Consider the following 24,405-nt stretch of genomic DNA (forward strand, 5'->3'; position numbering starts at 1 on the left):
TGACTTCATTAGACCCTGTCGAAAACTGCAAAAGAGTGGTGGGGACAGAGGTTGGAAGTGTAGCTTGGTGGTAGAGGGTCCCTGGATTCAATCCCCAATACCAAAAAAGAAAATACACAAAAAAAATTGTAAAGATATTTTATATAATTCATGATGTTTCTCAACAATATTCACTCAGAAAACTAGAAATGCTCTTAATTACAATGTTTGAAAATAGTTATTTCAACTATAATGCATTAATACAAGAAAATCTCATGGTACAATTGAAAATTTACCATATAAAGTGGTATCAGCAAAATGTTGAACTAAGTAGTTCCAAATTCTCTCAAAGAAAAATGAAAACACAAGGTGACATGGGTCAAATGACCTTATAGGAGATCGGGTAAATATCCAGAGGTCTATACTAAACAAAGTGAATACCGAAGCAAGAAAAATCAGATTTAATATGGCAGGAAATTTCACTGTGTTTTCACCCCTGCCTTGCCTAGCATGGTGCAATTTTGGTCTGTAGGTGACTTCAACCCTATTACCAACTTCTTATCTAAAACCAGAGTGAAGAAAGAACTCATTTGCAACATTCCAACCTTCTGGGACTCTTGAAAGACTGTGTTATGTTCAAATTTGGGACCCCCAAAAGACCACCAGAGACCCAGATCGATGTAAGCAGCAAAGAGGTGTTTATTTCGAGCTAGCTCGGTCCTCCACGTGCACACAGCAACTGGTGATGGTGATGCTGAGAGGCCCCCGGAGCCCAGGGTTTGCAGCAGTTTTATACATTCTTTGGAGAAGGCAGGGACTCCACATACATCATAGCATCTCTTAGCAAATCATCACACACTGCAGCAAAATCAAACAACTACTCTAAAACATGATTAGCACATTCACTGGCAGGAAACATTTGGGTAGGGGTGATTAGTTAGTACAAGAGGGGGATTCGTTTGAACTGATGGGTTTAAGCCAAGAGGAGTGTAAGTGATGAACTACATAGTTTCCCTGACACATTATCAACCACCATAAATTACTGGGAGGGTCATCTGGCATCCCAGGTATTTTTCCTATCTTATGCTGATTGGTGGCTGGTAGAGGGTTGCTATGGGTCCCCACCTAGCCTAACTGAGTCAGGGACACCTGGCACAGCAGATCTCTCCTGTTATCTGTAGATAAACAACTCAGCAGGGTGGGTATATGCCTAGGAGTGTTCTGTGGGTCTCTCCAAGGATAAGGGTCATGCCCCCTTCCTTGGACAGGCTTTGCTCTGAGGTAGGGGCTGATTTTTCATTCCCCCCTTTGTCTGGATACTTGGGAACCATTCATGGTTCCCTCAGTTGGAGGTCTATTTGGGAAGGCTCTACATCTTGGTAAACAGTAACCCTCAAGGGACAGTATTCAACTTCCCAGACTCACTCAAAATTGGCCTCCTAGATCCAACCTGACTCTATTTACCTATGTAATTTCAGGAACTCCTATTTCTGTAAGGAGAATGGGTGACGGCTCGTTCTGGCTGCTTCAGAGCTGAAAGGGGGTGTCGAACGTGAGGGGGCTCGACAACAAGGAGGACGATGTGCCCCTCAACTGAGGGAACCATGATTGGTTCCCAAGTTTCCAGGGAACGTGAGTTCCCTTTTAGAAGTCAGTTCCGTTTGAAGTCTGGTTGGGGAAAAACAGGTTGCAAAGTCATCTGGGGATGGATGCTTCTATGAGAGAAACAAAAACCATGAGTATTGAATAAATGTTGCAGCAGCTGGAACATGTTGCTGTATAATAGAAGTTTCCTCACCAGGTTTTAACATCCCCAGTTATCAGGAATGTAAACATAACATTTAACTTTTAGAGTTACAGATGTCCTTCCCCCATAAGATACAGTTTAATAATTTAATGTCATATGATCTTGCAAAATCCTTTTACTAGTATGACCTCTGTGTTTAATAGAGAAACCTTTAATTCTGTTACTTAGGGCTGCATAATCATACTAGCAAACACCAAGCCTACCTGTGTAGGTTAGAAATAGCTGTAGGCCTGAAGCTAAAAACTACTTTGGAAGTTCCTCTTGATAGTTTCTTTTGATAGTTATCAGGAATTCCTGCCTAAGAATCTCTTCTGTAACTTCCACTCTTACTTATTTTGGGGGCCTAACACAAGGTGTATACCTTAAGTGACATTCAACTATTATTATTATTTAAAATGCCCAGGAATAACTGTGTTTTGGCTTTAGCTGACTTTGCTAAGTGTTTAAGATGAAGCAGTCAAACTGACTTTTGTTTCTATCTATTGTTAACAGTCATCTGAGTTTCCATGGAAATCCTGGGGGAACTTTACAGCAGCTTCTCAGTTCTGCTAGTGTCATTTGTGCTAGGATAGGTCCAGGTCTTGCTTGACCTTGTGGTTTCCCTTGGAAGCATCAGGGATGTCTCCCTTCTCTGATGACCCTCCTCTTCATAGTAAATGCACTGATTGGCTTTCTGTTCTCCAGTGGTCTCATTAATCTCCCTGATCAGGAGATTATGTGGTCCAGAGTTGCAAAGCTCTTTAGAAAAGTCCCCTGATCCCTAGATTCAGACTGACTCAGAGGATAAGAGCCAAACATTGGTTTTCTTGGCCCTTTTAATTTAACTTTAATTTTAAAACTTAATCTTAAACATCCAGAAAATAAATTTCAATAATAAAATTCTTATATTAAGAGTACCGGGCTTTAATGTCTATCTCTCTATCCTGTAGGTGATAACACATTATCTTAAATCAACCCAGGTTGTGAGTTCTTAAAGCACTACCTATGCAAAACATTAACAGGCAATCTTTAGACCATTTATAAGAAAACTACAAAACAAAATTAACAAGAGTAAAAACATATTTAGTTTGTGTAATAGCTACCTTGAACTTTGGAAGAGTTATATATTATAATCTCCTGTTTGAGATCCTAGTAATCTTGAAAAAAAAAACAACTTTTGGACACAACTTTAAATGTACTGAAATCTAGCCTACTTCTTTTGTAATCATTCTCACATGTAGTAACAGAGCCTTATCTCAGAAAAGGTGGGGCTCTTCATAAATCTTAAGTAAAGTGCTCTAGTTCTGAAGCTGATCTTTGTTTTTCAAACATCATTTTATAAACCTTACATAAATTGTTGCTCAAGTTCACATGAATATTAGCTAACACAATATATTACATCTAAAACATGAATTAAATAAAGGCTGAAAGCTTTTAACCTTTTGTAGAAAAGTAGCAAAGTACTTTTGTGTTTTACAATATTACCTTTCACACAGATTAGGCTCTCATTAACTTAAAAATACATTTAAATTGTACCCCAGTGTAAAAGGTGACATAAAGCTTTACATATTTTATTGATAATGTTACTGCTGTTGACCGGTGATGAGTCCTTGCTTCCCCAATGTTGAAGAATAACACCAGAGAAGCACGCCGAGGCAAGATCGGAGTAGAAATTAGAAATTTATTAAAGGACAGCAGAAAAGACTTCTCCCGGAGGAAGAAGGGGACCCAAGAGGTGGAATCTGTGGAAGTGTGGTTGTTTCCCCTTTTTATAGTCTTTTCAGTGATGGACCCTAGGTTGGAAGGCCCGAGGGGTGGGACACAGGTGGGCCAAAGAAGTAATCTGGGCAGGAAGGACTTCATTAACACTTCTTTGGGATGGGCTATCTTCAAATCTGCTGGGGCTGTTCACTAACATTTCTTTGGGATGGACTTTGGGCCTACCGCTTTTCTTGGAACTTCATTGACATTTTCAAGAGTTGCTCAACTTTTCCAGGAATTTATTTTCATGGCCTCCATTTTAGATTTCACTTGATATTAGACCTGATTTACCTAACTACACTGACTACCTAATTTTAAATCTGGCTTCAATAACAAGTCCAGTTATAGAACATCAAATGATATAAATAAACCTCCAACATGTTTTTCTTTTAAGCCTAAAATTACCATACAACGTTAGAACACCAGCTTGATATAATGCTCTTTTAAAGCTTCTATCTTACGGTCTTGTATACCTGGAAGATATGAACACCTTAATAGCACCACAATTACATTGATGTTTTTATATTAATCAAGTTTCGTTCTTTAAGAAATAACATAGCACAATTCTCTAAAACAACAGTTCTTGTTTAACCAGCTGTTTAATTTCTTTAAGATTACTTGCTCAAAAAACTTACACATATAACCAACTTACAGAGACCTTCTTTATCACTTAACTCTCTTATTTACCTAATCACATAGATTCTCTTATCCAGAAACACATTTTCCTGCTATTAAATCCATACCTAGAACCTTCTAATTTCTATTTTCCATCTGTTAACCTTTTCTGTTCACATTTTGAAACAATCCTTGTAAATTTCTGAATTTAGGCAGATTATTTCATAGACATCAACATTTTATTAGTTTTTTTGATCACTTAGGAAAAACTTATAAGCTTAATTTTAAAAGACATCTTTACTTTCATCTCTTTACCCAATTTAAATTGAACCGTTTAAATCACGTGAATCAAAGATATTTGGATTCATTTTTTTTTAATTTTTCATGAGCACTCTATATATCTGCCAATGGTGGTAAAGACATCATTATTTTCATCTGATGGAAACACATAACACAAGTGTGCACACAAAACTCCATAGTAAAGGCCTTGTAGCTTTTCATAGGTGAAATCTCCATTGCAATGTTTAAAAACTCCACAGTTGATATCAACACATTATTGCCAGAAACAGATACCATTAAAAAAAAAAACAGGACAGATTGACTGAAGGGAGCTCCAGACTATGACTGATAGACAGGGGGATCCTGGATGAGCCCCCATCTGTTATGCTCAAATTCGGGACCCCTAAAAGATCACCAGAGACACAGATAGGAGTAAGCAGCAAAGAGGTGTGTACTGCGAGCTAGCTCAGTCCTCCGCGTGCACACAGCAACTGTTGATGCTGAGAGGCCCCGAGCCCAGGGTTTTCGACAGTTTTGTACATTTTGGGGGGAAGGCAAGGACCCTACATACATCATAGCATCTCTTAACAAATCATCACACACCATGGGAAAATCAAACAACAACTGTAAAACATGATTAGCACATTCACTGGTGGGAACAATTTGGGTAGGGATGATTGATTAGTACAAGGGGCAATTTGTTTGAACTGATTGGTTTAAGCCAAGAGGGGTGTAAGTGCTGAACTACATGGTTTCTCAACATGTTATCAACCACCATAAACTACTGGGAGGGTCATCTGGCATCCCAGGTATTTTTCCTGTCTCATGCTAATTGGTGGCTGCTAGGAGGTTGCTATGGGTCCCCACCTAGCCTGACTGAGTCAGGGACACCTGGCACAGCAAATCTCTCCTGTTATCTGTAGATAAACAACTCAGTAGAGTGGGTATATGCCTAGGAGTGCTCTGTGAGTCTCTCCAAAGACAAGGGTCATGCCCCCTTCCTTGGACAGGCTTTGCTCTGAGGTAGGGGCTGGTTTTTCAACTGCTGTCTGTTTGGTCTAAATTGGAGAAAAGCAATTAGAATGTTTTCTTAGGGATATAGGGGAATTATAGAACCACAGATGCCATGGTCAAGAGATTAGGGGTAAAGACAAACAATAGACCATCAAAGGAGAAACTGAGGTGTAAACTTTAGGAATGTTTGCACATTCAAAAATCATTTTGATTCAGGGAAAACCTCAAATAGTTCAGGCAAGAATCATGCTCATAAAGGACTGAGTAGACCTAAAGTTTTCATGTTAGGCTGATCCTAAGACCAAAATCATGAGAAGCATATTAGTTAAGAATTTTCATAATGTGAAACAAATCTGTAGATACTGAGATCAGTGGGTTTTTAAATGCTTAATTTTTTTAAATGCATACAAAGAAACAAAAAATATGGCTCATTCACTATGAGGAAGAAAATAGACTGATCTCCTAAAGAAGTAGAGTCATCAGACTTCATGCAAAGAAAAAAAGTAAAACAACTGTCTTAAACATGCTAAAATTACTAAAGCAAATGTGCACACAGGAATACTAAAGGAAATCAGGAAAATTATATATGCACAAAATATTCTAATTACACATAATAGTGGGAATCATTAGGCCATATTTATAATGAGTTAGCTGGAAAAATACTACATTTATTTCTTACTCCTTCACTAATTTGAGTAATGGTTAGTTTTCCATGTTATGGGAAGGGACAGTTGTTGAATATTCTAATTATTCATTGAGGGAGATTTCTGCTATTATTTTGGTTTCTAGTATTTCTTTCTTTCTTTTACTTATTTCTTTTGGAGAATCTATGTAGCAATAGCAATAAAAAATATTTGTTTATAGTTTTCTTTCTTGTCATGTCTTTAACTGGCTTCATACAAATGGCTACTGACATTATAGATCTTCCCCCTCTTGTACTATTGTAGCATGGAGCATGGGGTTTGGTTCTTTGTCTCATGAATTTGAACAATAAAATGCATGGACACGAGGATCAGGGCCAAATAACAGGGTTTATTATAGTAAAAAAAAAACCACGTTGTCAGCAGAGATAGTTTGAGCTCATCTTTTCCTATTTGTATCCTTTTTAATTTCTTTCTTTTCCCTAATTGCTTTGGCTAAAGTTTCAAGGACTATGTTGAAGTGAAGTGGTGAAAGAGAGCATCCCTGTCTTGTTCCAGTTTTTAGAGGGAATGCTTTCAATTTTTTTCCATTTAGAATGATATAGGCTTTGGGTTTAACATTATATACCTTTTACAATGTTGAGGCATGTCTTACTATCCCTAGGTTTTCTAGTGGTTTGAGCATAAAGAGGTGCTGTATTTTGTCACATGCTTTTTCTGCATCCATTGAGATAATCATGTGATTCTTGTCTTTAAGTCTATTGATGTGATGAATTACATTTATTGATTTCCACATGTTGAACCAACCTTGCATCCCTAGGATGAAACCCACTTGGTCATGGTGCACTATGTTTCTAATGTATTTTTATATGCAATTTCCTGTATTTTATTAAGAATTTTTACATCTATATTCATCAAGGATATTGGTCAGAAGTTTTCTTTCCTTGATGTCTTTGTCTTGGTTTGGAATGTGTTTGGAAGCATTTCCTCCTTTTATATTTCATTAAATAATTTGAGGAGAATTGGTATTAGTTGTTCTTTAAAGGTCTGGTAGAACTCAGCTGAAAATCCATCTGGTCCTGGGATTTTCTTTGTTTATAGGTTTCTGATGTCTTCTCCGATTTCACTACTTGAAGTTGATCTTATTTCCTACATCCTCCTGGCTCAATTTGGGTAAATCATATGTCTCTAGGAACTTGGCAATGTCTTCAATATTTTCTAGCTTTTGGAGTAGAAATATTCAAAGTAGCCTTTTATTGCCCTCTGTATTTGCATGGTGTCTGTGGTGATATTTTCTTTTTCATCAAGTATTTAAATAATTTGTTTATTTTCTCTCTTTCTTTTGGTTATCTTGGCTAAAGGTTTATCAATTTTGTTTATCCTTGCAAAGAACCAATTTTTATTTTATTGATTTTTAAATTATTTTTTAAATCTCAATTTCATTTATTTTGTCTGTGATTTTAATTATATCCTGTCTTCTATTGATTTTAGATGTTGATTTGTTCCTTTTGCTAGATCCTTGAGATGTAATGTTAGATTATTCATTTGTTGTCTTTCTATTCTTTTAATGTATGATTTCAATGCTATGAGTTTTCATCTTAGAACCACCTTCATATTGTCCCAAAGATTTTTGATATATTGTATCACTATTCTCATTTACTTCTTAATATCTTTTTGTTTCATTCTGATTTCTTTTGCTATCCATTCATCATTCAATAATTAATTATTTAGTGTCCAGGTGTTATTTTCTATTTTTTATTTTATTGTTGATTTCTAATTTCATTCCATTTTGATCTAATAGAATACAGGGAATTGTCTCATTTATTTATAATTGCTAAGAGTTTCTTTGTGGCCTAATATTATTTTTAATAATATTCAGGTTTTATTATTTTTCATGTGTGTTATTAAGTCATATTATTAGAAATTCTCTTAGTTCCAAATTTTTAACATTATTTGACAAAATTATTCATAATATACTCTTTTAATCCTTTCAGTGTTCACATGATTTGTAGTGATGTCCCCTTTTTATTGCAAATATAGACTTTTTACATCTCTTTTTTTCTTCATTAATGTCAAGATGGGATGTTTTTGTTGTTGTTGTTCTAATTAGTTATATATAATAGCTGAATGCATTTTGATTCATTGTACACAAATAGAGCACAACTTTTCATTTCTCTAGTTGTACACAATGTAGAGTCACACTGTCATACATGTACCTAGGGTAATGATGTTCATCTCATTCCACAATCTTTCCTGCCCCCATACTCTTTGCCCAGTCAAAATTCCTCCATTCTCCCCACACCTCTCCCCATTTTGAATTAGAATCCACTTATCTGAGACAACATTTGGCCTTTGGTTTGGGGGATTGGCTTACTTCATTTAGCATGATATTCTCCAACTCCATCCATTTACCTACAAATGCCATAATTTTATTCTCTTTTAATGCTAAGTAATATTTCATTTTGTATATGAACCACTTTTTTAATCCATTCATCTACTCAAGGGCATCTAGGTTGGTTCCACAGTTTAGCAATTGTGAATTGAGCTGCTATAAACATTGATGTAGCTGTGTCACTATAGTGTGCTGATTTTAAGTCTTTTGGGTATAGACCCAGGAGTGGTATAGCTGAGTCAAATGGTGGTTCCATTCCAAGTTTCCTAAGGAATCTCCATACTGCTTTCCAGATTGGTTGCGCCAATTTGCAGTCCCACCAGCCATGTATGAGTGTACCTTTTTCTCCACATCTTTGCCAACACTTATTATTGCTTGTATTCTCAATAATTGCTATTCTGACAGGAGTGAGATAAAATGTTAGAGTAGTTTTGATTTGCATTTCTATAATTACTAGAGAAGTTGAACATTTTTTCATATATTTGTTGATTGATTGTATCTCTTCTTCTGAGAAGTGTCTGTTCAGTTCCTTAGCCAATTTAATGATTGGGTTATTTTTTAATATTTATTATTTTTTAATGTAGTTGGACAAAATACCTTTATTTTATTTATTTATTTTTATGTGGTGCTGAGGGAAAAACCCAGGGCCTTGCACATGCTAGGTGAGTGCTCCACTTCTGAGCCACAACTACAGCTCCAGGTTATTCATTTTTTTATGTGAAGTTTTTTGAGTTCTCTATATATCCTGAAGATTAGTGCTGTATCTGATATTCATATAGAAAAGATATTCTCCCACTTTGTGGGCACTCTTTACATTATTGATGGTTTCCTTTGCTGAGAAGAAGCTTTTTAGTTTGGATCCATCCCATTTATTTATCCTTGATTTTATTTCTTGCACTTTAGGAGTCTGGTTAACGAAATCAGGACCTAATCTGACATAATAAATAAAGATTTGGGCCTACTTTTTCTTCTAATAGGTGCAGGATCTCTGGTCTAATTCTGAGGTCCTTGATCCACTTTAACTTGAGCTTTGTGCATAGTAAGAGATAGTGGTTTAATTTCATTTGGCTGCATATAGATTTCCAGTTTTCCCAGCACCATTTGTTGACAAGGCTACAATGTATGTTTTTGGCACCTTTGCCTAGTATGAGATAACTGTATTTATGTGACTTTGTCTCTGTGTCTTCTATTCTATACCATTGGTCTACATGTCTATTTTGGTGCCAATACCAGGCCATTTTTGTTACTATAGCTCTGAAGTATAGTTTAAGGTCTGGTATTGTGATGCTTTCTGCTTCACTTTTCTTGCTAAGAATTTTTTTGGCTATTCTGAGTCTCTGATTTTGCCAAATAAATTTTATGATCACTTTTTCTATTTCAATGAGGTTTGTTGTTGGCATTTTCATTGGAATTGCATTAAATCTGTACAACAGTTTTGGTAGTGTGGCCATTTTGACAATATTAATTCTGCCTATCCAAGAACATGGGAGATCTTTTCATCTTTTGAGGTCTTCTTCAATTTCTTCTTTAGTGTTCTGTAGTTTTCATTGTAGAGGTATTTCAGCTCTTTTTTTAAGTTGATTCCCAAATATTTTATTTATGTATTTTTGAGGCTATTGTGAATGGGATAATTTACTTAATTTCTCATTCTGAGGGTTCATTACTGATATATAGAAATGCATTTGATTTATGGTTGTTGATTTTATATCCTGCTACTTCACTGAATTCATTTATTAATTCTAGAAGTTTTCTGGTGGAGTTTTTTGGATCCTCTAAATAAAGGATCATGTCATCAGCAAATAGTGACAGTTTGAGTTCACCTTTTCCTATTCATATTCCTTTAATTTCCTCCATCTAACTTCTCTGGCTAGAGTTACAAGGACTATGTTGAATAGGAGTGGTGAGAGAGGGCATCCCTGTCTTGTTCCAGCCTAAAATGTATTCTGTTTTAGAAAATGTTCCGTGTGCTGAGTCATTGATAGATGAAATATTCTACATATGTCTGTTAAGTCTAAATTATTAATTGTATTTTTAGTTCTGTAGCTTCATTATTTAGTTTTTGTTTGTAAGATAAATCTAGAAGAGCCATGTTACAATACCCAGCATTATTGTGTTGTGATCTATTTAAATCTTGATTTTGAGAAAGGCTGGTTTGATATATGTAAGTGCTCCATTGTATGGGGCATAAATATTTATGACTGTTATTCCTTCTTGTTATGTGATTCCCTTACGCAGTATAAAATGATCTTCTCTATCTCTTCTGATTAACTTTGGCTTAAAATCCACTTTATCTGAGAATAGAAGCCCCTGCTTGTTTACAAAATCTACATAAATTTTTTTCCATCCTTTCACCCTCAGTATATGAATTTCTTTGCCTATGTGGTGAGTCTCTTGTTAAGTCTTATTTTTTAATCCAATCTACCAGCCTATGTCTTTTTATTGATGAGTTTAGACTATTTACATTCAATGTTATTATTGAGAGATAATTTTTTGCTGTCATTTTGATTTATTTCTAGTTTATAAGTTTAATTAGATTCTCCTTTGATAGAGTAATAAACGAAAGCAGAGCTCCCAAAGAGGGAGGGAATCTCAAGAGCAGGATACCAAAGAATGGCTGTTGTCTAAGTGTCTATAGGTTTAAGTCAGCCCCCTGCTCAACCCCAGTAAGGCATTCAGTGCCCATGAGGTATTCAGCCTTTAGTCCAATCAATATATTGAATCATGCATTTTTCCTTCTTTGGAGAGGCACGGACCCTAGTCCCATAGGTCCTGATTTTAAACTAGTTTTTTTTTTTAATAAGTTTCTTAGCATACATCAGCAGGTGCTGTTTGTGCACTACTGCCCAGGAAGTTACTCCAGGGCCCACCTTCCTATCCATTCAGCTTTATCTCTTCTTTGTGATTTCACTACTTTTTTCTTCTCTTCATCTGAAAATAAGATGGAGTAAGGTAAAGGAGTTGGGCAGGTGGGAGGTGACATTGGGAAAAATCTCCATGTGTTACATTTGCTCTACATACAAACTCTAATTTTCTGTCTTTTTCCAAACCATCTCATCTCAGTTTTCCCACCTCATCCAGGATTGTGCTTGGATTTCAACAAACTACAAGCAAGTTAAGATATGCTTGGTGGGGCTGGGGATGTGGCTCAAGCGGTAATGCGCTCGCCTGGCATGCGTGGGGCACTGGGTTCGATCCTCAGCACCACATAAAATAAAATAAAGATGTTGTGTCCACCGAAAACTGAAAAATAAATATTAAAAAATTCTCTCTCTCTCTCTTCTCTCTCTCTCTTTCTCTCTCTCTCTCTCTCTCTCTCTCAAAAAAAAAAAAAAAGATATGCTTAATGTTTACACAATCTCCTCTAGCTCCTCCCAACTCCCAATGGACTACTTAGAGGAAACATGAAGACCTTGATGAGAAGTCAGGTTACAGGTTCCAAGAATCAATCATTTCTCCATTAGGGTGACATAGTTCAGAATTAGGTGGCCCTCAGGAGTACCTGAAATTGGGGATGTTCACAATATGCTACATGACGTCAATGTAAAGACCAAAGCTTGATGGGACTGATTTCAGGGTTATATTTCTGGATTCCAATGCTGACTTACTTGTGTACTCTCTGCTTGGGGATATATTTGTATTTCACCTGCTGACTTCAATTCACTGCTCAGCCATCTAATTATTTCTCTCCCTTACCCTCTGTGCCACTGAAAGCACCTCTATTATAAATGGCTGTTGTGCTGTGGTGATACAGATGAATGGATTTTCAACAGTACAGTACAGACAGGGTGTTTTGTATTTGCTTTATTATAATTAATAGTGCCCACTATTTATCATTCTTACATAAAATTTCTGAGTTTAGTTATAATGAAGCTAAAGAAATAATTATAGTTTTCTAAATTACAACTATTAAAAATAAGCAATGTGAATTCAGAAAATCAAGTAATAATCTGTTTTGAGATTCTTATTGTCAGTCCTGAGACCAGAGACACAAATCTTGCACCAACTCAGCAATGCGTGTATCACACTCTGCACAGTGCCAGGGTAATGATTCCTAGTTGGAGAGATTTGGGTCTATACTAACCAATGTGTTCAGACCTTAATACTAAGAAATCAATGTGACCAGGACAAAATTTAGGACAGGAAATTTTTAGTTTGCATTGGGAGATGCTAAATGTCTTCTAAAGAGATACAATGTAATGCTTTATAAATAGTGCCTATTAATTATCATTTGATATTTTCAAAGAAACATAGACACTTCTCAGAGTTTTAAAAAGCCACTTCCCAAGATCAGTCTTCAAAATTGACACACTCATATCACCTCTTGAGCATTTTAAAATTCCATGTAAGATGCACACCTGTAATCCCAACAGCCTAGGAGGTCGAGGCCAACCTCAGCAAAAGCAAGGCACTAAGCAACTCAGTGGAAACCTGTCTCTAAATAAAATATAAAATAAGGCTGGGTATGGCTCAGTGGTGGAGTGCACCTGAGTTCAATCCCTGCTACCACCCCCCCCAAAAAAAAGGGAGAGAGAGAAAAGAAAATATTTGTGGTCCTACTTGGAGATTCAGAGGAAAATTAAAGAATAGACCTTGGTTACTCATCGATAAAAAGACCTGCTCATGATTTATCTTCAGTGTGGCCTTCAGCTGGGAAACTAAGTGTTCATGGAGCTGAGGGTCATAGAGACAAGGAGAGAGGTGTGGCCACCACCAATCAGTGGACTTCTCCCAGGCCAGGGTCAGAGACTACAGCCTCTATCTTGACTCAAGTTGGGAAAATTTCATAATAAAGTTTATGACTATGATTATCAGGCAGTGATATGAACCCCTCATAACCCTCATTCCCACTGTGTACCAGATTTAAGAGCAAGCATAATGGTTGGAGCTTGGTAAGGTCAGGTGGGTTGTAGTAAGGAAAGAGAACTTGGACAGATTGGAAATGTGAAGGAAAGAACATGAGGAACTTGACAACTCTGCCTTCATGGGACCCCAAAGCTTGGAGGAAGTGCTGAAGGGGGCTGCTCACAGAAGGACTTGTGCAAATCCCAACTTATAGGACTTCTAGGATAAAGGAAGTGTTAACCAGGATTCAGGCCCAAAACTCCCCTTCTCACTCTTTCTCTCTGGCCACAGTATTTTCTCCAAGGTCCAGATGTGAAAGCTCCATCCTCCTGAGTTTACTGGGAAAATCATTAGCTCATACACAGGAGCTTCTGCACAATCAGTGTGGGCTCTTACGGTTGGCAAGGATTCAAAGTTTCCCTGGCATGTTTACCATCAGGTTTAACAACAAACAGATCTCAAGAGACTTGCAGAATGTTGAGTCTACATGAGAGGGAGAAGAGGGGCATGGGGAAGGAAAGATGGGTGGAAATAGGAAAGCAGGAATGAGAAGAGGGAGAGGAAAGAAGAGAGTGCATCCTTTAGTCCTAAGAAATAGCCATTCATCTGCTTTAAGAAAATAATTACTTCTATTTTTACTTCACTCATTTGCCCTAAAAGAGATTTGTCTATTTACAGAGAAGTGCAAATATGAGCTCAACAAAACTAGATCAATATAGTTTTTTTTAAAATGAAGTGTTAGATATAATGGTGCATGCCAATAATCCCAGTTACTCAGGAGGCTGGGGTAGGAGGATCAGCAAATTCAAGGCCAGTCTGGGCAACTTAGTGAGACTCAGTCTCAAAATAAAATCCTTAACAAGAGAGGGGGATGCTGGGGTTTCAACTCCATAGTAGAGTGCTCCTGGGTTTGATCCCCAGTACTACAAAGAAATAAATTGTCTGTTGGCCTCAACGTTTTTCCCTAGGAGATAGATATACTGTTTTGATTAAGGAAACCTCTAGGATGAGTGTACCACATGAACAAGAAAAAGCACACACCTGAACCTAACTGAGAAAGCTGTCAGGAAGAGAGGGTCTTAGGGGTGACATGGGTCAAGGATAAGAACTGGAATGCTTTAGAAAACAGGGGAGTTGGAGGAGGCGGAGAAAGGGCCAATACATTATGTAGGGGAGATAAAACATTGTTTTATCCTGGAAGAAAATTGGGGCAGAAAACAAAACCAGAGGTGTTTAAGGGAATCCATGTGGAGTTTTAATTATGATGTTTGATGGAATTCGTAACCCATGGAATTTTAAGTCAAACCCAAGTCCCACACTCTTGATTCATGGAATGAGTGATATCTAAAAAAAAAAAAAACTGCCCTGATGTGGCTTCTCCAAGAAAGAAAGTAAAAATTGGGGCCATTTTTAACATTACTGATTTTTTTTTTGCATTCTTCTTTATCTTAATATTACCCAATATTGGATTTAACCCTAGAATCCACTGGAGCACATGCTGGGACAGGGCATGGTGACTGAATGTTCCTGGACTGTGTCAATACACAAGGGTAGAGGTTGTAAAAAGGAAATCATTAATTTTGAAAATTGTTTGATTAGATTAAAGCTAGTTTAAATTGAAACAAAAAAAACTATGTCAATTAGTTTGAACTTAAAAGAAATGTGTCACTGACAAGATAAGAAGCCGACAAAAAGGAGAAGCTCTGGATGTATCCACTGAGGGTCCAGATGCAGATGTCCTCCCATCTTTTCTTGGGTCTTTCTTCTTCTTTTTCTGTAAACTGCTGTCACTCTCAGGCTGGGTGAGGACAACTTCAGCAATTTCCGACCCTACAGCACAACATGATACATCAACTCCAAGAACAGGGGGCTATTGTTTTTTAAATTATTCTTCTTAGAATGAGAGAAAACTTCCCTAGACCCTCAGAGCAAATAATCTCACATGGCATTGATTAGGAATAAGTCACAACTAAGTCCTCCCACAAGGGCAATGGAATTAACCCGAGTAACCTAACCAATCAAGTGGAGTACAACGGACCGGGGTGGGGGGTTGGGGGGGGACTCTGAAGTGTTGAAATGTTGAAATAGCAGTGAGAAAGTGATGACTTTCTTCACACGAGTTTCCAGAGTCACTGGGATTCCAGGCCTGAGCCACCATGCCTGGAATGCCACCTTTGGATGAAGTGGTACATGTAAATAAAAGTGAACAGTTTGCCCTGGAGCAGACATATTGGTGCTATATGGTTGGTAAAAGGACAGACCAAGAGGAGAAAGTGACAGGAAGCCACACCCAGTAGCAAATCCCATACAAGAGATGTTGAGAGAGAGGGTGGGCTGTAATCAATGTTCATGTAACTGATGATTCAACCTGATTTTAATTTGGAAACTTCTATGTGGGATGAAAGAATGGGAAGAGGAAACACAAGTCACCTGTGATGGCCACGCTTGATGAACAGGGACCTTGATGAGTGCTGGTTTGGGAGAAACCAGAGTCACAGGATTGCTTCACATACAACACGTTACAGTCACAATTTCCCAGAAGAAGCAGTACAAATAGTAAACATGGAAGAAGTCACCAGAGTGTGTCCCAGGCATGAATACACCCCTTTGAGAGTTGAGAGTGTCAGTATGATTGTCTATTACCTCAGACTAGCTTTTGTCTAAAGGTCATGCCTGTGATTCTGGGCTATTCAGAAAAGGAAATGCTAGCTCCTCTCCCTCCTTCCATCACTCCTGGGTCTTTCCAGTGATAGGTACACCCAGAGACAGCTCCCCCCTGACGGAATAGTGAGGAGCTCACTTTTTAAACATATCACGTAAAATTATACAAGAAATGTCCAGTGTTAAAGACATCTGGCTTACTGAATCAGCATCTCTAGGGTCATAGACATATCTCCCAGCCATAGACATTACATTTCTTAAAAGCTCCCCAAGGGATTTTGATGAGTCAGGAACCCTTAAGATGCCCTCTTCTGGCCACAAGGATATTCATTCCTTCTATTCAGACCTTCCTGCAACATCTTCCTGAACCAGCTACTGTTATGCATTCATGATGTTATTCATTACCCAGGCTACATCCAAGAGCACAAGGGGCAGCTCCCTATAGAACCTGCACCCTCCTCTCCTGCCCTGGATGGAATCAGGCACCTTCCCCACTACTCACATCACCTCTTTATTGCTCCTCATTGCACTGGCTCTTATACTAAAGCTACAATTAATTTCAATTTGTATGGTCCTCCATAGTCCTCTCACCTACTTGGTTTAAATTCCTTTCAAATCCCACTTAAAACTCTGTTCTGAATCTGAGTTTCTGTTTCAGGGGCCAATTGTCCACCCTCTTTACTACCCCCACACCCAGTCACATGTTTCACAGTACTAGAGTGAGCGGCCTGGCTCAGAGGAACATTTATGAAGCAGAAGAATCCAAAGGCTCTGATCTGAATCGTGGAAGCAGCTCAGACTTGAGCATCCTCTCCCTTCTCCTCAATGTGTCACCAAAGCTGCTTCCTCAGCACTTGCTCTTTGTATGACTGGAAGCTTGCTCCATTTCTTTCCCTGTGTCGGGCTCACTATCTCTGGTACCAGGCTTGTAACTTGGTATGTCTTTCTATCTTTAAGAGAGAGAGAGAGACTGCCTTTGGGGTTAACACTTATTTTGGTCTACCTTGTTCCACCTGAGGATTCTCTAGAGAACAAAGCTCATTTGCAGAGGTTGCTGCTGCTTTGCAGCGCTGGGAATTGAGCTCAGGACCTGTGCATACTAGGTAAGTGCTCTGCACTGACTATATTCCTCTAATCCCCGTTTTTTGTTTTTTGGTTTTTTTTTTTTTTTTGGTCTTAGTACTGGGGATTGAACCCAGGAGTGCTTCATCACTTACATACTTCCCCAGCCCTTTTTTTTTCACTTGAAAACAGGATCTCAGTAAGTTGCTTAAGGCCCAAGGGTCCAAGGCTGGCCTTGAAATTATGATTCTCCTGCCTCAGTCTCCCAAGCCACTGAGATTACAAGTGTGTGCCACTGTGTCCAGAGCGCACAGTTTACTTTGTAATCCCACTCTGTTGCTAAATAAGTGTGACATTGGGATGTCTTATTTGTGCATGAGTTTGTCATTTTGTTGATGGCAACCAGTTAGCTCAAGCCATTCTCATGGGTCTAAAGAAGGTGACCTTCCAGATCTTCACTAGAGTATGAGGGTTTGATGGGACAGCTCTTACCTGCTGATCTGGGTGGATATAGTTTGTCCCCTAAGGGTCCATTTGTTAGGAGCTTGGTCTTCAATATGGAGGAGTTGGGAAGTGGCAACTAAAAGTGGAAAATTTGGTGGCCTGTGTGCCCCAGACATCCAGGAGAGATCAGCACCTGGCCAGCAAGATGGGGATGTGGACCAATTCTCAAATACTCACCGACAGAGCTCCCAGGGTCAGTCAAGACCAAACTCCAGCTTCTGCAGCTTCTAATTATAACTGTGCCAGCCCCACTATGGGCGAATACCAGTGGTCAACGCTCCCCAGGCTGTCCCATCCTATACTGGGGCACAGGAAGCTGAGGCTACTCCAACCAGCTGGCAGCTTGCAGAGAAGCACAAAGAGTAGGACTTGAAAACTCCGAGTTCTTGACCCAAGTGTTACAGGGCTACCAAAAATAAATACAGAGAACGGCACAACAGCATCGGCAATGACCATCCATCTTCACCAACAGCCTTGCACCTCAGTGAAAATAAGACCCACCCCCTGTTTTTTCATTAAGAATTTTTTCCTCTCCCCCAACTTTTTTTCACCTTTTTTAGTTTTCATTTTACTTTTTATTATTTTTCTCTATTTTTAATTTTTTAATTTATTTTAATATTTTTAATAACTTTTTCCATTTGGCATGATGTCATGTGTATGCATGGATATGTCTATGTGTGTGAATTCTCACTGCATGGATAGGTTTGAATATATATATATATGCAAATAATTTTTCTTTCATTTTAATTGCTCTCTTCTTCACCCATTTATTATTTAGCCCTGGCTTGATTTGGGTGGCATAAAATTTTATGTTGGTTTGTTTTGATCTTTTATTTGTTTATTATTCATACCTTGGGTTTTGTTCCTTGTTACCCTTTCTTTACTCTTTCCCCCCACCAAAATTAATTTTTCTGTTCCTTCTTCCTCTCTTTATTTTATTACTCCTGGTTATTTTGTACTCCTCCATCTTTATAGCCATAATCTGCTATCTATATCCTGCTTCTGTTCACTTTTTTCTATGAATTTAATATTTTATTATTTTTTGCATTTTTATTTGTTCTTTTTAGATATACATGACAGTAGAGTATATTTTGACATATTATACATACATGGAATAAAAGTTATTCTAATTAGGATTCTATGCTTGTGGTTGTACATGATGCAGAGTTACACTGGTCATGTGTTCGTATATAAGAATAGGAAAGTTATGTCAAATTTATTCTATTGTCTTTCCTATTCCCATTCCCTCTCCCTTTCTCTGTTCACTTTTTAAGTATTTCAATGTTTCTCTTTCCTTTCTACCATATTTTCTTTTCATTTAAGGAATGTAATTCCACTGTCTTACAGAATGATATAGTTTATGGAATTCTTATCCAATACATTGTTGTTGTGATTTTTAACATAGTATACAACATTGTAGACACCTGATGGTTAATGGCTGATCTAGACATTGGTTTACGGTCGATGACAATGTTAAATGCTGATCCCATTATTCCTCTACAAGTGGTAATTAGTGTTATAGGTGTCAAAGTAGACACCAAACATTTATTTTAAGACTGTACATTAGTTGTTAACATTATAGCTAGTCCTTACTCCCTCTTTATCTAAGAAAAGCTGGGAAGTGATTGGGATACTTCAAGCTCACACAGTAGAAATCCTGCTGATGAGCAACACTCACAGCTCAGCCAAAACAGTGAACTCTACTCCACACACAATCTAGCCTCACTGGAGCCTTATCAATATTTCAACACATAGAATAAAGGAGAGAAAAAGCTAATACCAACTACCAGGCCCCAAGGAGGAACAACTACAGGAGGACCTCAGGTCCCACTCCTGGATATCTACTCATACAACAAAAACAGAGAAGTCTACAGAACTAACACGATAACAAGACACAAAAGCACATGTATATAAAAGAAGAAGAGTAATCTAGTGTAACTCATCAGAATAGCTACTAGCAAGTCATAGTTCTACAGCCAAAGGATGTGGGCAGAACTCAGAATTCCATGAAGATAAAGGAATTTGAGTGAGCTGAAATTTTTCAGGCTAATGTAAACAAATATTAAATAATGAAAATGTTTTAAATATTTGAAGTTTTCTTTTATGGTCCTCAGTCAACTACTGTTCTTTACTCTGAAGGAGCTTTAAAAAAAAATAAAATAAAGGCTGTTGTAGCAGGTAAGATTTCTGCTGGCCAAAGATTGTGAAAAAACCTTCAGTGCCCTCCCCTGAAGGGTTAGTGGACTGGCTGAATACTGAGGGATCTTTCTCACCCAAGGGCATAATGACAGTGAGCAACTCTAAATCCGGAAAAAGTATTCCATTGAGAGAATAATCTGCACTCACTCTGCCACGATTATCATCATCCAAAGAAAAACCAGCTTCCAATACATGGTCCAGTGTTCCTGGGCTTCTAAGCGAATTTTAGTCGATTCTGCCCTCTAGTGTGTGCATTTGATATTACATCAGTTCAGGATTTTGATCCTTAAAGGGACAAGAGTTTGAGGAGCCTTTTCTCACAGAAAACGTCTTTTCTCACAGACGTTTTCCAGATTCCCTTTGACCAACTTACTTCACCCATGAGGAAACCAAAAGTCCCAAAGCCATGTGTTTCCCTCAAGGTCACACAGCCAGTGATTGATGGAGATAATCAGAATACAGTGAGCCTGTCTTCCACTTTTGACTGCTTCCCTGTGGGACAGATGGCTTCATGGAGGGTGTATCCCCTGTCCCTCTTTGTGAAATTCATCGAACTGTAAAGCACGGTACTTACCCATTACCTAACAAGCCAAACTCACATAGGCCTTATAAATCATAGAATTAAATCCCAGTCCCTGCAACTCAACAACAGAATGAGCAGATATTTTCCCACCACGTGAGAGTTGTTACATGACTGCTGAATGCTATCACCATTGTAGCTCTTCTAAATGCTCATCAGACCTGCACCAGATTCTGTTGTTCCATTCATTAATAAAGCAGCTCAGGTATTACTATATCATATTGTGACAGGCAGTGCACTCCTCACCCTAGATGTCTACATCAGAACCCCCAGAAACCTGTGAATATGTTTCTTTACATGGAAAATAAAGGATTTTTGAAGATGTAAATTAAAGATCTTGAGATGGGAGATTCTGGCAGAGTGCTGTGGCACACGCCTGGAATTCCAGCGACTCGGAAGGCAGAGGCAGGAAGATCACAAGTTTGATGCCAGCCTCTTCAACTTAGTGAGGCCCCAAGCAACTTAGAAAGACCCTGTCTCAAATTTTAAAAATAAAAAGAGTTGGGGGTGTGGCTGGAGACGTGCTTCAGTTGTTAAGTGCCCCTGGGTTCAATCACCAGTACCAGAGACAGAGAGGGAAATAGGAGATTCTCCTGGATTACCTAGGAAGGTCTGATGTAATCACAAGAGTCCCTGTAAGAGGGAAGCAGGAAGCCAGAGCCAAACAGAAGGAGTTGGAGTGATGCAACTCTGACTTTGACAACAGAAGGAGAGGCTGTGAGTAAGGAACTCAAGTGGCCTAATAGATGCTAAAACAACGAGAAGACAGATTCTCCCAAGAAGCTACAGAAATAGTGCACCCCTGCCAACCATTCTGACCTCCACTACTATAGATCATGAATTTTTGTTATTTTAAACCACCAGGTTTGGTGATAATTTGTTATAGCGCAATGAGAGACTAACGCAACTGCTCTTCAAAGCAATACGTCTCTTTTGCCATTGGATGCATTTTATATTCTGAATTTTAAAACATCAATATGAGAAGCATTCATAGACTTCATCAAACTACCAGAGGGACCCATGACACACGGAGAAATTATTAACTCTTACCCTAGAAGGTGGTGAACAGGATGGAATTCAGGATAGGTTGGAAATCCAGGAAGGCGTGGGCATATCAAATGCAGCAAGGATTTATTGTGTCAACTAAATTAACAACAGAGAACACGACCAGTGAAACTCCACATCATGTACGACCACAAGAATGGGAAGTCATATTCCATGTATGTATGATATGTCAAGATATATACTACTGTCATGTATATCTAAAAAGAACCAAAAATAAAAAAGAAAAAGAAAAGGCTTCTCCCCCCCCAAAAAAAAATAATAATAATACATAACAACAAGAGAGTAGTTCTCCAAAGAAGTAAAGTTCAAAATAAACAGAACTGTCACCCAGAGTACAAATTCTGAGACAAGTCACAGGCACATTCAGGGAGGTACAGGAAAACAAAGGTAAAATGAGGACGGTGATGAAGCTGATTTGAAACAATGACCCTTGGTGACCGGATCCATGGCAAGGTGGCATCAGTCCAAGGCAGGACAGGAGTCGCTAGATGAAAGTCCTTGCTGAAAGATTATCTGTGCACCGTTATAGCAGCTTTTCTGGGACAATTTTTATCATGTATAGGCACAAGAAATCCTTCTCTAGGACTCCCTGACTCTATTTTTGCTAGGGTTTGGCCTAGCTCCTCCATTTTGATTCTGACACCTGCGTATACTCTGTGTGAGTTTTTTTTTCCCAGTTGGAAGTGTACCAATTTCTTTTTAGACCACAATAAGGCCTATTTATCTGTGTTACTACTTTACTGCATTCAATGCTGGCAAAACCTAGGATGTAGACATTTCAGGCCTCTGGAATAAATGATAAAAATGGAGAGTCTGGGATCTGAAAGGATTTTCCTGAGACCTAATTTTCCAAAGAGCTGCTCTAGAGATGTGAACCCATGTCTCCCTGGCTCCAAAGCCCCTGGGCTTCACCACAACCACACACAACTTCCTTTCCCTGTCATCTCCAATGCCAGCTGCCTATGCTGGTGGCTGCTTCCCGTTCCCTGCCCTCCCTCACACTTGGCAAGACAGTATTCCAAGTTTCTCATGTCTTATAAAACATACAAGATGTCAGTCAGCAAATCTGAAACCCTGACTCAGGATGGACAGACAGAAGAGGATAAAGAGGCTCCCGCCACAGAGTCCCTTTCCACATGAGTAGCCAAGCACCATTCTGCTCTCCTACCTCACCTGCCTGAGCCTCCACCTCCTCTCCTAAACACTCACCTCCTGGCTTCTTCGAGTGTTTCTTGAAATGTGACCCTTGGTCCCCTTCCCGCCCCCCTGTACTTTCTTGTGTTCTTCACACAACATTGTAGCTTTGATCCTAGTGGGATAGGCAATGAGGCATAAGAAAGATGGACTTTGGGACCAAACAGGTTTAAATGTCGTAGGAGTGACTATCAGTGTCACCTGTTTATTACTTGGATTGCTTAATCCATAGGAGCCACAAATATGTTTTCCTTAATGCGAGTCTGTGGACATTACAAGAGGCCATAGTCAGGCTGACCCCATGGTCAATGATCAATAAATGTGAGCCATCATTTTAACCATGAAAATGTGCATGATAACGTTGGGGTATTTGTTGATAATTAATAGTCAAGGCTAACCTGGACTGGTCACTCTGAGGTTTAAGAATTGAGAATGATCACCTTTGGGGCATACACTATTGGGAGAGGCCATCTGCCCTGGCCTTGAGTGTCCCTGTAGATATAGCAACCCTTGGTACTGTACTGCCTGATCTTTTCTGAGCCTCTTTCTCAGAATTGTACTTACAGGAAGCAGCAAGTTGAAATAATGTCCCTCCCAAGCAAAAGGTCAAGCTTGTTCCCATTTGCTCTAAAAGTGGCACCTCCTCCAAACACAGTGATCTCTCACACACCATCCACTGTGTGGGGGACTTAGTAGATGCCCTAGTGTGTCGCTGGTGCTGACTGGTCAAGTAAAACAAGAAGAGAGAATGGGTCACTGGATTTGACAATGCAGGTATCGCTGGTGTCATTGAGAAAAACAAATCCATGGCGGGGGTGGGTGGAGAGAGAGAGAGAGAGAGAGAAGAGAAGAGAAGAGAAGAGAAGAGAAGAGAAGAGAAGAGAAGAGAAGAGAAGAGAAGAGAAGAGAAGACAGAGAGAGCACCCCATGGGAGTGAATTCAAAAGCAGGTGAAAGGAAAAAGGAGCAAAGATAATGGACACAGAGCTTCGCAACCACTTTTACCAAAAAGAGAACTGAGAAATTCTCTGGTTTCTGCTAAGAAAACCCATCTGACTGCCTACAAAGGATGGTGTAACTCTATCCTCTAAGGGTTAAGGAGCAAATGACTGGTACCATCTAAGTATTTATGGTTTAAAAGAGAGAGCAACATCTTTGGCCAAAGCTGTCACCACTCCCTGGGTGACAGCCCAGCTGAGACAGAGGCTGGAAGCCGGAGGACGCTGCCTGTTCCCCCGTAACACCACAGTCCTCTGGCCATCCCAGTGTCCAGGCCTCATTCCACAGGCAACAAGCTGCAGCTGCAGCCCTCTTGATTGTATTGCCCTTTAAAGGAAATTTTTAGGACAGTCACAGACTTAGGATGGACATTCTAGTTAATGTCACCTGACATCAGGCAGAGTCATTAAAAGAGCAACAGCTGTCTTGGCCTTAGAGGGTCTGGTGGACGATGTCCACGCCTTACTTCCTTGCAGTATGGCAGGAGAGGATGGTATGTAAGAACCCACCTTAAATACAAACCAGGACTAGAGATCTGGTCAGTGGTTGAGTGACCCTGAGTTTAATCCCTGGTACCAAATTTTTGTTTTGTTTTGTTTTCGCTTGCTGGAAATTTTAGAGCAATGTGCTGACTTGAACAATCCTACCTGAAATAAATGTATTTCACAAGCTAGCACCAACCACAGCCATCTTCCTTCCTTTCTCTAAACTAGAGGAGTTCTTAACGTTTTTCTTATAACAAGAAACATTACCTCTTGGTGCTCAAACACCACCAGTGTCGTCAAGAGTGGGAAGATAGGGAAAGAGAGGCAGGTGGACTTGTAGAGAAGACA

The sequence above is a fragment of the Ictidomys tridecemlineatus genome, chromosome 10 (assembly GCF_052094955.1).
Source record: "Ictidomys tridecemlineatus isolate mIctTri1 chromosome 10, mIctTri1.hap1, whole genome shotgun sequence".
Classification (NCBI taxonomy): Eukaryota; Metazoa; Chordata; class Mammalia; order Rodentia; family Sciuridae; genus Ictidomys; species Ictidomys tridecemlineatus.